The sequence below is a fragment of the Lissotriton vulgaris genome, chromosome 3_1 (genome assembly GCF_964263255.1).
Source record: "Lissotriton vulgaris chromosome 3_1, aLisVul1.2, whole genome shotgun sequence".
Classification (NCBI taxonomy): domain Eukaryota; kingdom Metazoa; phylum Chordata; class Amphibia; order Caudata; family Salamandridae; genus Lissotriton; species Lissotriton vulgaris.
Window position 1 is genome coordinate 1568309461 of NC_141689.1, and position 13884 is coordinate 1568323344.

Here is a 13884-nt window from a genome sequence, read left to right on the forward strand (position 1 = left end):
TAGTGTCCATATTATATCATACAGCTTCCCTGGAACGCCCGGCCACATGGGCGCTCCAGGGAAGCTGCAAGACTAAAGAGATTGAAGAAGCGTCCATATCCATACACAGTTCTGACTCCAAACCAGATTCGGAAATGGTGGAATCCTTTCAAGATCGTCGGATTGCGAGTACCTCAGCCCCTGATCCGAAAATTAAAAATCCCTTACGGCTGATGAAACTGCTCAAGGGCCGCCACTAAATAAAGGCCATGGCACGTACCCAAAAATACTTTCAGAAGCCCGCGCTCTGGCTCGGCACCAAAAGATCGGCTTTCAGCAGGAGCCTCCACCAAATCAGACTCTAAATCTAAAACAGAAGTCTTTGGACCGAAACAAAAACTATTGATCTGGAAACAAGTGAGTTGGGCACCGAAAACGAAAACCATTCCTGGACCGAAATGCTTTACTTTCGGAACCAATACTTTTGCCATCTGACCGAAATCACCTACTCGACCAGTTCTTGAGGCAATGTCCGAAAAACTCTATCCAAAACAAATAACTTTGCAAATACAGCCTGTTACAAAGATTATTGATCAGCCAGCAAAGCCTCACATTTCTAAAAAGCCTTTGTCTTTTTAAGAAGCTCTGGACACTTCACCACCCCTCTTAAAAAACAAAAAGAGTTCTTCGTCATGCTTATGACCTTTTTAAAGACTCCATTAAAGCTTGCATTATCACACATAGAATTGACAGCAGGTACAAGGCTGCACCTTCAGACCCTATATACAAATAAGGGTCAACAAACAGGCTCTTTAGCGGTAGCAAATGCTAGAGCAAATTCACAAACCACTGGGGATGCCCCTCCACCAGACAAGGAGGTAAAATTAATGGAATACTCTAGCAAAAAAAAAAGGAGGTTAACTAATAGCCATCCTCTTTTAGCTCGCTACATTAGAGCACACTGGGATGAGATGGAGGGGCTCCTCCAAGATCTCCCACAAGAATTTAAAGAGGACAAGAATTAGTTACAGAAGGAAAACTAATTTCAAACAATTCCATTAAATATGCCCTTGTTGCAGCTGACACTGCAGCTAGAAGTATCATTACCAGCATTTTACTTTGTAAACATGCTTGGCTTGGGGCATCTGGTTTTTAAGCAGTAGTCCAACAGGATGTCCTTAATTTAACTTTTGATTAGGTGCACCTCTGTGGGCCTCAAGTTGAAAAAATAAAAAAGGAATCTTATTTTTCTAAAATGCTGAGAAGTGGGTCCCTGTCTTCCATTAGTGATTCAATGGGGATCCTCGAAAGTCCAAAGGTGCAGAACCGCTGCTCTAGACCGTACTGGTTCTGTGCACTTCCCCTTTTTTCTCCTTTACACTGTCTCCGTTTCCTGCCAGGCGGGATAGTGACAATTTGCCTAGCACCGTAAAGGTAAGTTTCAATTCTATTAAGGACACGGAGGCGAGGATTATGCTAAGTCTTTCTTTGCTTTATTACATAAAAAATTTCATAGCAGCCCGAAAGACAAAACTTTAAGTAAAAAACATCAACTCCCATGAACCAAAGTGAGATCCACAACATCGTAGTCCTTGCATAGTGTCCATGAAAACCCATATAGCCCCTTCACCCTGTTAGTGCCTCCTCTTTCTTCGAGAGAGTTATGCCAACAGCACAATCACTGGTCCCGCTTTGAACCATCGTTCCCTAGACGAAAAAGACAGCGTGAGGGTCCAACCGTAAACTGTGTGAGCACAAAGATGCCAACATTCTGTCAACAAAACTGAAGATTGCAAGAATGACAGTTGCTAACAGTTATCGAAACTCTTATAGCTCATGAATGGGTTACTTACCATTTGACGGGGAGGGTTCACACAGAAAGTGCCCCCGGGCGGGATAACCCTCGCCTCTGTGTCCTTAATAGAATTGAAACTTTCCTTTACGGTGCTAGGCAAATTTTCATTCTATGTCCGGACCGGAGGCTCAGATTATGCTAGTTTAAAGCTTACTCACCACCAACTGAGCGACCTCTATTACTGGTTTGAAGTAAAATCTTTTGAAAATAGAGTCCTCGGAACAGTCGCTGCCCGCATCAAGTCCTCCAGACGGGCCCCTAAGGAAAACGCTTTTGAGGCCATAGCACTCCTGGCCGAATGGCCACAATTTCTTTCGTGTTAATGCCTGCTTCTTGCATGACCCAACGCACCCACATGGCTATAGTGGGGAAAGAAAGAACCTTGTGCCGTTTCTTAAGGGTAATCAGTAACTGACGCCCGCCGGGAGGGCGAACTTCCGGAGTTATTTCTTCATATACCGTGAGGCAGCCCATGACATACAAGTTTGGAGTGTCCGGGAATGCCGAATACGAGACCGTGCGGGTGAGTGACTTGGTGAGACGACCCACCATGAAAACCATCCCGTCCGGGGAAAAAACTCTTGCTGTAATGTCCAGGGCTCTGACATCCGAGACGCTCCGGCTGGAGATAAAGCATAGCAGTATTGGCAGTTTGGCCGACGGTTCTTTCACAGAAAGATATTTATTCGGTCCCCAAGACAGAAAAAGTTCAAGACCAGATTGATGTCCCACAAGGATGAATAATGCGGTTCTGGGGGCAAGGAGAGGCGAATACCCCGCAGCAATCTGCAAATAAAAGGATGTTCCCCAACAGGTGCCCCTTCTACCGGGGCATGACCTGTTGAAAATGCTGACCTAATAGCATTGTTTGAGCGGTACGCCAAACCTTCTGCTGCCAGGTTAGCCAAGAAATTTAAGTTCTGCACGACGTCTGCAACCACAGGATCCAGGTCACTTTCGAAGACACCAACGAAACCATCTTGTCCAGGTGGACCAATAAAGTTTGGTGGTGCTGTCTGCCCACGCCTTTGACAAGAGAAGTTCAGCTGGTCGCAATCTGCCTGGGAGCGAACAGCGATGCCTGAAAGTCACCACGTCATCAGCTGCAGGCAACCCTGAGCCACAAGGTGGTGCGGCACCAGGTCTGGATTCAGAAGAAGATGAGGAAACTGGGGGAGTTGGATTGGAGAATCCCAAGAAAGTTCCAGTAGATCCGGAAACCAAATTTGCAATCTCCAACGTGGTCACCATTACCACCTCCGCCTCTTGTCGCCGGTTCTGGGGCGCGCTCTTAATCATTGAGAACATTGTGAAGGCATAACCCTTCTCCATCTTCCAATCCTGGAGGAATGCATCCGTGGCCGCAGCCCACGGATCCGGCCTCCAACTGAAAAAACGTAGCATTTGATGATCAACGCGCGATGCAAAGAGGTCGGCCGAGAACGGCCACACATGTACGACAGCCATTGGAAGACCTGTGGGTTCAGTTTCCTCAGACTGGAGTCGTGTAAGTGCCTCGAGTGCCAATTCGTAACCTAATTGGCTTGGCCCTGAAGGTATACCGCCATCACCGATATGTGATGGGCCAAGCAAAAATCCTTTGCCAGGGCACGAGAGCCCCCCAGATGGTTGACATACCCGACCACAGAAATGTTGTCCATCTTGAGAAGGACACTACTACTACAAAGTGTCCCTGGTCCAACTACGTACTGCGAAGGACCCTGCCAGGAGCTCAAGAAAGTTTTGCTCGTCTATTGACCAAACGCCTCCGGTGGAGAAATCCCAGCAACGGCGCCGCAACCGGAGCTACTGGCATCGGATTAGATGATCAGATCTGGCAGGGATCCGAAAATCGCTTGGCCATTCCATGCTTCCTTGCGAGTCAGTCACCACGCGATTTCCTCCCTCGCCTCTATAGTAAGTGGCACCGATTAGCTGTATGACGAACCTTTCCGCAAGTGATATGCCTTCAGCCGCTGGAGGGACTGAAAATGGAGGGGGCCCGGGAAAATTGCCTGGATGGAAGAAGAGAGAAGGCCCACCAGCCAAGCAATTTGACTGAGTTACGTGCAGATCTTGGAAATGGTCTGACACAACTCGTGGCCGATCTAGGCCATCTTTCGAGATGGCAGACTCCATGTAGAGCGGACTGAGTCCACAATGAATCCGAGAAAAATCACTCTCTGAGATGGAATAAGGACCGACTTTGGTTCGTTGATAACGAACCCCAACCCTTGCAGGAGGTTCATGGCTTGTTGGAGCTGGTTGGACAAGGTCCTGGGACACTGCGCCATGATGAGAATATCGTCCAGGTACATGATCATGCAGATTTCCTGAGAAGGGGGGTGTGAGAAGGTGGCCTGATATGCAGTGCTCACTATTCTAGTGAACACTATGTATCAGTCCAGCAACCCTTATTGATGATTGGTTGTAAGTCAACCTTATAGACCAGCTATCCTAGTAGCGTGGATACGAGCAGTCTAAGGCTAAAGACTCGAGAGGGCGTGTTAAGCCAGCTGTTTACCACACATATACCCCTTGAACACCAAGTGAAAGGACACCACACAAGTGTTATGAAAATAAACAGTTATTTATTAAGAATCACAACAGCCCTGTACTCTTTGTGAGGACAGGGTACTAAGCACAAACCAAAACTCTTACAAAAATACTTAAGTTAGCACAGTATATACAAATGCCCGAGGGGCACGGAAAACCATATACTTGAAAAGTGGAATGCGAAATTACTAGCAGGTAAGTACAGTACTAGTAGGCTTTGGAATCGCTAGGACTTGACTATAGAATCGTTAGATTACTTCTAGGAGACCCAGGGGACTCGGGTGCAGTGTGTGCACTCTCACGCGAGATGCGGGACAAAGTCTATGGTAGCTAGAAATTGCAAAGTTAGTGTTCTCGGGCGAACCCGACCTGGTAGGAGGAAAACGAAAGTAGATTCTGACCCTTGGATAGTGAGGCTATGCTGGGGCACCGAAATGCCGAAGTTACCTAGCCCAGGGGCTGCAGCTGCATAGGACTCAAAGGACGTCGGGAATCCTCGTTGACGGACCAGGAGCCTGGAAGAAAGAAGTTGCTGGCAGGCGACCAGTGAAGAAAGTTCGATGGATCCAAGCCTGGATCGAAGGAAGATGACACCTGAAAGCAGAGGGGACCAAGTTCGTGACTACTAGCCAGTAGTCAGTGGGCACCAGGAGGGCACCGGATGGTAGCCACCTCGACAAGGTGAGTGGGTGACGCTGTGCTCGGAGATCTCACGGACCAGGAGGCGTTGTCGGCGACCAGGATGGAGGAGCGAGCTGTCCCACGAAGATAGAAGCTGTCGGCGTCGCTGGACCCAGGTTTGGGCAACAAAGCCTTGGCAAATTCAAGCCCACGCGGTGGACCTAAAATGGCGTCTGGAGTGGACGAGGAGGGTCCGGGGTGCCTCTCTTGAAGAAGGAAGCAAGGGCCAGTCTGGAGCAACCAGACCAGCAGCAGTGATGTCGTCGGGCGTCGTTCAGAAGGCCACAAGCCAGCCGGCTAGTAGCCAAACAACGCGGTGCACAGCAAACAGCAGAAGGGCCCCACGCAGATCGTGGAGATGCAGGGAGGCTGATCTTGGATGCTGGAGCTGCGCAGGGTTGGGGCTTCTCGGACCCCAAAGCACTCACCAGTGGAAGACTCGGTGGGCTTGTTACAAAGAAGTCGTGCAGTCTTGGCGATCGTCGGTCCCTCGAGGTCTCGTCGCACTCACAGTTCTCAGCTTTGCTGTAGAGGTGAGTAGAGGTCAGAGGTGCCAGGGAAGCCGGGTCTCGTCGAGCTGGGTCGTCGGATCCGTGAAGGACTTGCAGCAGACCGCAGTGTTCTTAGGATGGTGCCTGCGGATGCAGGGTGACTACTCCTTAGCCACAAGGGAGAATCTTGATGAAGGAAATCTTGATGCCTTTCGCAGAAAGTCGGGTCTTGATTCCAAAGATGATCTAATTTGAACAGGGGGCCCGCTCCCATCTTTATACAAAAAAAGGGGGCTGACCCGGTGACTAGGTCCTGCCTATGGGTGGGACTAGGAGGGGGGTGGTTACACCCCTCTGCCATGCCGGACTTCCCCAGGCCAGGGGCTGGTGTGCCCCTGGAACTGGTTCAGACCGGCCTATGCGTAGTGAGCACCGGGGTGCCACTCAGCAGTCACCTTCCTGAAAAACCCTGCCTACCCAGGATACACAAAACCATGTCTGGGACGGTGCTAGCACCGCCCCGGACAGGAAACCCTTTGTCCAGGCCTCCCTCGCTGGAAGGACTCCCAGCAGCAGGAGGTCAGACTCGTGTCTGTGGTGGCAGCATCCATTTTGTGGAGCTGAGGCTTCAGTTAACTTTAACCGGGGTTCACAGTTACATACATGTCGTGTCCCTCTAGAAGGGTGGAATGCTAACCCCGTCGCCAGAATTGGCGAGGGGTTAGTATTCCAATTCGTATGACACCTTACTCGACATGTTTTGATAAAGCAATACCAAAGATAGCATTTAACCGCGAGGATTATAATGCACTTAAGAGTATATGGTATGCGATATCATGGAACAGCTATTAGGACTTGGTTCCGCAAGCTGCAGACAGGCTCAGCTCATGCCAGAGCACCATCTCACACGATTCCAAGCACTCTGCCTTCAGGATTGTCAAGGCCTGCCATAGGAGTGACTGATAGGAATCTGTGTGTCCATTTTAGGGTTAGGTATAGGTATACTACACCTACAGCAAAGGGTGATTACACGACTTTGCCCCAGCTGTCATGCAGCCAGTTGTGTCAAATTTAGGAGGCCAGCCAGGGGTGGCATAATACATGCTGCAGCCCCTGGCAGCCCTGGGTACACCTATGCCCTGAGTTACAGGGTCTGATAAGGTGGCCCAGTACCAATTGGTAAATGCACCTAGGGTACATGATGTAATTTAGAAAGAGAACAGCCAGGCTGTGGGTCTGATTGGCAGGCCCACAGCCAGAGAAAGTCGTAAACCAGTGAAACAAAAGCAAAAAATCTGGGTGATCATAGGATTGCAGACCCTACTCTCCTACAGGGGGGAGGGCGGATTTTGCTGAAAGAGCCACGGCCGACCGAGCAGCCCTTGCCTTGGCCGGCCCCTTGGAAAACCCGCAGGTTGAAGACCCTCTTAATATTAATTAGACTGTGTCTTATACAGTGAGGTAAAGGTTGCCACAAACTTTTTAAGCTCTTTAACAAAGGGGTCGCTGAAAAGACCCCCCTGGGCTACTGCACCAGCCTCTGAGGAGGCTAAGTCCCCACGTATGGGGTCCAGCTTAATCAACAATGAGCAGCGACGCTCAGTTGACCGAGGGCAGTTTGCCCATGAAAATGATGGCACGCTGGGCCCAGTTGGACAGCACTTCGGGCAAAATAGGGGATCCAGAGACCTTCGCCTCCTCTGCCATGTCCGAAATTTTGGTCATAGGACTGATGTCATCAAGAAGCTTATTCTGGCATGAACGCCACGATCTGTCTATTCCCTCACACGTGTCCTTCATGTACTTAGCCAAAAAGGTGGCCATCTTTGAGTCCAGTTCCGGGGTAAACTGCACTTTTACCTCAAGGGTGGGCCTCTGGAACACAGCCTTAAGGCAGCCTTGGGCCTCCCTCTCCAGAGGCTTGCGGAGATGTCCCAGAACAAACGTAGCTATCTTTTTGCCAGGAGCTCAAGCAGCAGACCGGTGCATGGACAATCTCGTCAGGGTCCAGCATGCCTGAGTCCTCCCCTGGAGCAGAAGGAGCAAGAACCGCAGGGTCCCACGGGTGTGAAGGCCCCACCTCATCATCCGACTCTCCTGGGGAGTCCTTATCGGTCTTATGGGAAGCCGGACCAAGAGTCCCCAGGGGCTCTGCTGCCGGAAGAGGTGCTGGGGGAGGGGAGGTTCCTGTGCTAGAAAAGCACAGCCGCGGTGCGTCCATTGGGCCGTAGGGGCGTAGCCCCACTAAGCCTGGACGCACCGTGGCTAGCTAAATTACATACATAAAAATTCCCAATAAAGCGCCACAGCGCAGCGCTTCAATCCGGACCGGGACAGGCAAGGCGATAATGGTATGCGCCGGTGCGGTGCGCAGGGGGTGGGGACGGGGCTGCTGGCCTGCTGCAGCTTGAGTGACAGTCTGCAGCAGGCCAGCAGCAGTAGTGCGCATGAGGATTTATGGGCTATTGCCCGAGCATGCGCAACAAACCGAGTCCTTTGAGAGAGGGTCCGAAGGGGCTGGGGGTGCTGCTTTCAGCCGGGCCCCGGGGTTTACAAGGCGCCAGGGCGAGTACCCTTTGTATCCCCCTAGCCAATCCTGCCGCTGCATGCAGCGCCAGGATTGGCTCATCCACCACGCAAAATCCATCATTGGGTGCGTGGGGGCACACTGCTCAGCCCTGCTATCATGGCCAATCACTGTGTGACTTCAGCATGAAGCCATGCAGTGATTAGCCATTTGGGACGTGCGCGCCGTGACATTCATTCTAACTGTCTTTCTCTTCGTAGTGTCGTCATCACCATGTGCAGCAGCAGCCAGTCCAGCCAGCAGACGTCCGGTACACACCACAACAGTCAGTCATGTCACAGACAGAACAGTATTGAGGTGCGTGCGTGCTGTCTTAGTTGACTAGGGTATATTGTGACGCCGGTGACGTCATGTGCAAAAACTCCGTCTCCAGTGCTGCAGTGCACAGGCTACAGTGCACAGGCTACAAAGCCTGGGTGGAGTTAGGGCTGAAGACAGGATGTGCTTTAAAATATTAAACGTGTTATTTGCGTGCTGTGGAAGTAACCCTGAGGTAACATTTGCTACTGCCGCTGCGTAGCATTTCCGCCCAATGGTTTCTGAACGGTGGCAGCATTGCGGGCACGATCCCCCTACATTGCCCCTGAATTGTTCCAAGAAGTTTTCCTTTGATTCTATCCAACTTTCTCGACCTAGTACTTGAGGGCTGTCCTCCTCATCCGGCTTTTGCTACGGGTTCGCGTGAGGCGGCAGCATAAACTTTTTGCACTATATCAGTGGTAGTAGCCTAGCCATACCTGTGTTACGCAGAGTGTCTCATGAATTAGTGTTTTTGTCCCATCTCATTCTTCCGGGTCACTGTGGGAAAGAGTGTCATGCTAATGCCTGCGCTGGAGTTGTGTGTGCCATGCCGCTGCAGGACTGTTGTTTCTAAGCCCCCTTTATGCTGTACCCGTGAGTGAGTTGGTGCTCACTTTGGAGCATAGACTGTTGTATAATGTTGTTTTCAGCATCCTGGCAGTGGTAGCAGAGCTGCCTGACTTCACCAGAGCGCCTAGTTTGAAGCCCTTCGAGGTGTAGCTTTGCCAATTTTTTCTTGGACTTATTTCAAGTTCTTCAGAGGTTAGGGGTCTGTCGACTGTCTCTAGAACCAAACCCCCTGCTTTGGTAATTCTGATAGAAAAATGCAAGCCTCCGAGTTAGTTTTTGCATCGCAGCAGTTTATTTTGTGAATTTTGGTTTCCGTTTCTGGGATTAGTCCCCACCTGCGAATATTTGCATGCCAGTATTTGACTTATTAATATTACTCAAATGACATCCTGCCGTTTGTGCGTAGAGATTAAACACACATTGCTAGCAAAAGTGAGTGAGCTATAATAAGTCACATGCAAAGCGTATAATCGGTGTTAAATATGTCTCGCTTAATTGAGGCTATGCATTTACTATTAAGCTTCTCTTCCCAAGGTGAGAAGTACGATCGGGCAAAAAACGATGCCACTCTTTGCAAACAAAATGAATAAATAAACTATTACAAAAAAGATGAATTTTTATTGAAGCTCCTATGACTATTGCTAAAAATGTGCTTTTCCGCTGACGGAATTGAATTAAATGTTTGAAAGATGAATTGGCAAAGCTAATGGCTCTCTCACGTGAAAAACCATTGACATTGCCAAGGGTTTTTTAAATAGCTTCCTTAAATGTGCAGACAACCAACTTGAATTGGGAACGTGACGTGTTAAAATATTACAAATGCATTTCTAGATTGCCACGCGGGTGTTTAGGCGTGCACAGCGTTATCTTGGAGTGCCTTCTATTTTAAGAAACCTAATTGATTTGGACGGCAGAAAGCAGGTGTTCAGTATGGAGAGCACATGCGGAGGGCATAGAGTGAATATGAAGGGTGTGACTTGTATGGACATGGTGTGCAAAGTGTGGTGTGCTGAGCAGGCTTTGCCAACACTTGAAGAGACAGCAGTTTCAGGGAAAAGAACTAAGAGCGCCAAGATTGCGAGTCAGTGGATGTTCAGTGGATTCTGACATGTATCTTTTTCACTTTCTAAAGCTGCAGCCATTTTTAATTGAAGTAAGAGGCTATATGTTTTTAATTCGGCTGCGGATTTCTGTATTGCCTTTCCATTTCTCCCTACAATTCTTGTTAAAGGGGTTCTAGGTATAGAATTGGGGTGGATGAGGTGTGCACCTTCACTCTCCATCCAGACTTCCCTGCAGATGTGATCAACTCTATGACGTGCCCCTGAACTGTGCATTGAAAAAGCCACCTGTAGTTAGTGTGTTTTACAGCTGTATTTGTCCGAGATTTTCAAATTGTTTTGTAATATCCTTTATCAAGTGTGGTTTTTAACTTTTACTTTCTCGGTCGGTCCCAACTTCTGACTAATGTTCATAATTCTCTTTTTGAAGGAGTGTTAAGCAAGTGGAAATGTATACGTTTAGTGGGGAGCTCATTGTTGGTGCCATTTCTTTATTGCTGAAACATGTTCATTTTGCTGTTGTAGTTCACCTATGATGCTATGTGGGTATGAATGCCCGATTTAAACTGCACCTGTGCTGTTCAATTCCACTTAATCTGACACATCCCCCAGGGTCACAGCATGCATTGGAGTGCCTGCAGGCAGCTGATGTTGATTCTGTCTGTGCACCTCTGCCATTCCCCAGGTTCTCAACAAGTCAATGTCAACAGATATTTTTGTGTATCCAGGTGGACACTTGTTTCTCCCATACAAGATCTTTAATAACTATGTTCTTGGTTTTGGATGGGTCAGAGTAGTGTTTTGGCTGGTAAGTTGCTACTCACACCCTAGAAGTGAGACAACAGTGCAATTAGTAAGTTATGGCTTATTTTAAAGATGTCAGATTATTCCATTCAGGCTGCCCATTATCATCAGATCTAATGTGTTCAGTCCATAAGGAGAACACACCTCACTGCCTTATGTTATTCTGTCTGAAGTAAGAGGACATGGAAAGAGGTACTGTCAGTTCCGCCTCATTATCTGTAAAGGAGCACAGATGTGTCCCTAGAGGGTTCATCTCATAAAATAATTGGCAACTGAAGCGGACAAACATTTATTTACGGGATAGATACATTTCCGTTTCTTCTAGAATCAAATTGTGAAGGAGTGCCTGCCGATCTCCACCCTTCACTGCTATCAGCAGTTTGTACCACGCCACATGCAGGTGATCAGTAGCTTCAGGGCGCTTGTGACTGGCTGAACAATAGATGGGTTGAACGTGATAACATGACTGAGGCAGGTGTACTAAGGCTGTTTCCCAACTGCTATGCAACTTCTTCTACTCTTAGAACTGAGATTTTCATGAAAGTCTTATAGTCTGAATTCAGCAGCGTAATAGGACAGAATGTATGAAGCTCTGTGGTTATACTGAATAAGCAGCTACCTATGTTATGCCATCTATTAATGTAATAACTGCACTTTCACAATTGCTTTATTAACCTTCCTGCTTTCTCAAATTTGCTTGAAAATGCGCGATATTTCTTTTTTAAAAAATTTTTTAAACCCTTTTGGGGTTCAAGCTCGCTCGCTACGGTGCTGTATGCAAATCACTTTGTGCCCCACCACTTTAAAATCTCACCCACCGCCCCAGGAAAAGCATGCAAATTTGTCCAGGAGGCAGGGGTGCCTGTGCCAATTTTGCGCACTCCTTGACTATCCTGTCAGACAGGTGTTGTTCCATAAGGCCAACCACCTCATGAACCATTCTATAGATGGAGAAGTCAACAGATTCGTAAAATTCATTGTCCCACTGCAGGTATGCTTGGGACACCTCCTCCTCATAAGTGCAATCCTGCACCTCCATTTTTTTGCAGAAGGCCAGATCAATAACTCCCTCGTAGAAGGACTTGTGGTAGCGCAAGTACGCTTAATATATATGAAAGCTGGGGAACCCAGACAGTGAAAGGCGCAGACCAGAGGTCTACAATGGGGCTTGCACAAACCCTAATGCACTGAAAAACAGCCCTCCGGAAACCCTGACAGGGCTCAGCTGTCTAACGTTCGCCTCAATGATGTTGAAACCTCTGAAACAACACTTGTGCAATATTACGCCTTCAGGCGTCACAATGGGCTCACCCGCAATACAGATCCCCCCCCAGAGCGTTCAAATAGAAGAAGAAAATGTAGGGATACAGACCCGGTCAGCCTGGGCATTTATAAGACAGCGGGGGACAAGGCTTAGTCAGCATGTCTCCTGCAGCTAGGACTCCGATTTGAAGAGAGTTGCGCATCAGGAGCAGCAAGATATCAGTCCACCTAGCGGGCCTCCAGAGCACCGTAACAATAATGGCGCCGGCCGCGTAAGGATCACAAAAGCATTCCCGCGGCCGGGGGAATCTGAAAAGCAAAGCGGGAGCACCGTTCACTACAATAAAATTGAGCAACACTCAGTGAACCTTACCCGGGGGCGTCGTGGAACACGTGCCTCAGCGGGGAAAAGGCCTTACCATCATAATTCTTTTAACAACCATGAGACAAGAAACAACACCCTTAACTGGCTCCGAAGCAGCGAAGAAAGAGGAGGCACTAACAGTTTGAAGAGACTTTATGGGTTTTTATGGACACTATGGAAGGACTATGATGTGGTGAATCTCCCTTTGGTTCATGGGGGTGGATGTTTTTTATTTAAAGTTTTGTCTTTCGGGCTGCTATGAAACTTGTTATGTAATAAAGCGAAGAAAGATATAGCATAATCTGAGCCTCCAGTCCTGACACAGAATTAATTTTTCAGGCCCCTTCCAGCTTTCTCTCTACAAATCTTTGTTTTCAAGTGAGGGTTTCATTCAGTTGCTTCTGTGATATTGAAACTACAATCCATATGTCCTTCCTGAGATTTGACTCTTACCTGACTGCAAGCATAGCTTAATCACTTGATGTTTGCTTCACGTCTCCGACATTACTGACAACCACCACTTCCTGTCAGTCGCTTCTTAAATCTGTTCCATGGTGGCAACACAAAGTTCATCTGAAACCCCTTTGTATTAGATTAATTTATTTTATCTTTTTTCTGTTCTTTTGCTTTTTTTGCCTGACGAGTTAGGTCATTTTTCTTTCTCTCCAACCCGTGGTTAACCCAGCCAAAGAATGTGCCTGCATAAAGTTAATGTCAAGTAGCAAGAGGCCTAAAAATCAAACATGATTATTAAATATGAGATTTTAGGAAGCAAACCTCATAGCCCGAGCATTTTGAAGCACTTAATGTTATAAGTGAATTCTACTGCATTTAAAAAAAAGTCTCATATAGAGCTTGTACAGTTAGGTGCTTTTTTATTACAGAGTGCGTGTAGCAAGGACTAGGGGGGAAGAGTAGACCCCCACTGCTAGAGCTATGCTTGTTACGGTAAGGAAGATATAATCAGTACCTTTCACTGGGGGAATGTGGAATCTCCTATATTGGGCACCATCTGAATGACTTTGGTAGCAGGTAGGGCTTTTTGTGCCATTGCAGGTGAGTGTGACATCCGAGCATGCACTTAAGATGGAGTGAACGCGGCTACTATTTGGATTTTCATTTTGGAAGGAGGTGTCCTTTAAAAAAAGGAGGACAACCAATGTAGGTAGTGTAGAGCTTTGTATAATGCCAGACGCTTTTACTACTACTTTGCTTTTAAAAAGCGTGAACAATGTTGGCTCTAAAGTCCACTGCTTTGTGTACTACTTATATGAACACCACCATCACAAGATAACTGGATCTAAACAGTCTTCCAAGTCTTGTACGGTGTAGTACTCATGAAGGTCGGTACTATACATCTTCAGATTAATATT

The 13884-nt window shown here is 47.8% G+C and overlaps 1 protein-coding gene across 1 annotated transcript in view; it reads left to right on the forward strand.

Annotated features, from left to right (window-relative positions):
- The window catches only part of PTBP3 (polypyrimidine tract binding protein 3), a 627347-nt gene that overhangs the window by 555331 nt on the left and 58132 nt on the right, over positions 1-13884 (forward strand). The gene's annotated exons all lie outside the window — the stretch shown is intronic.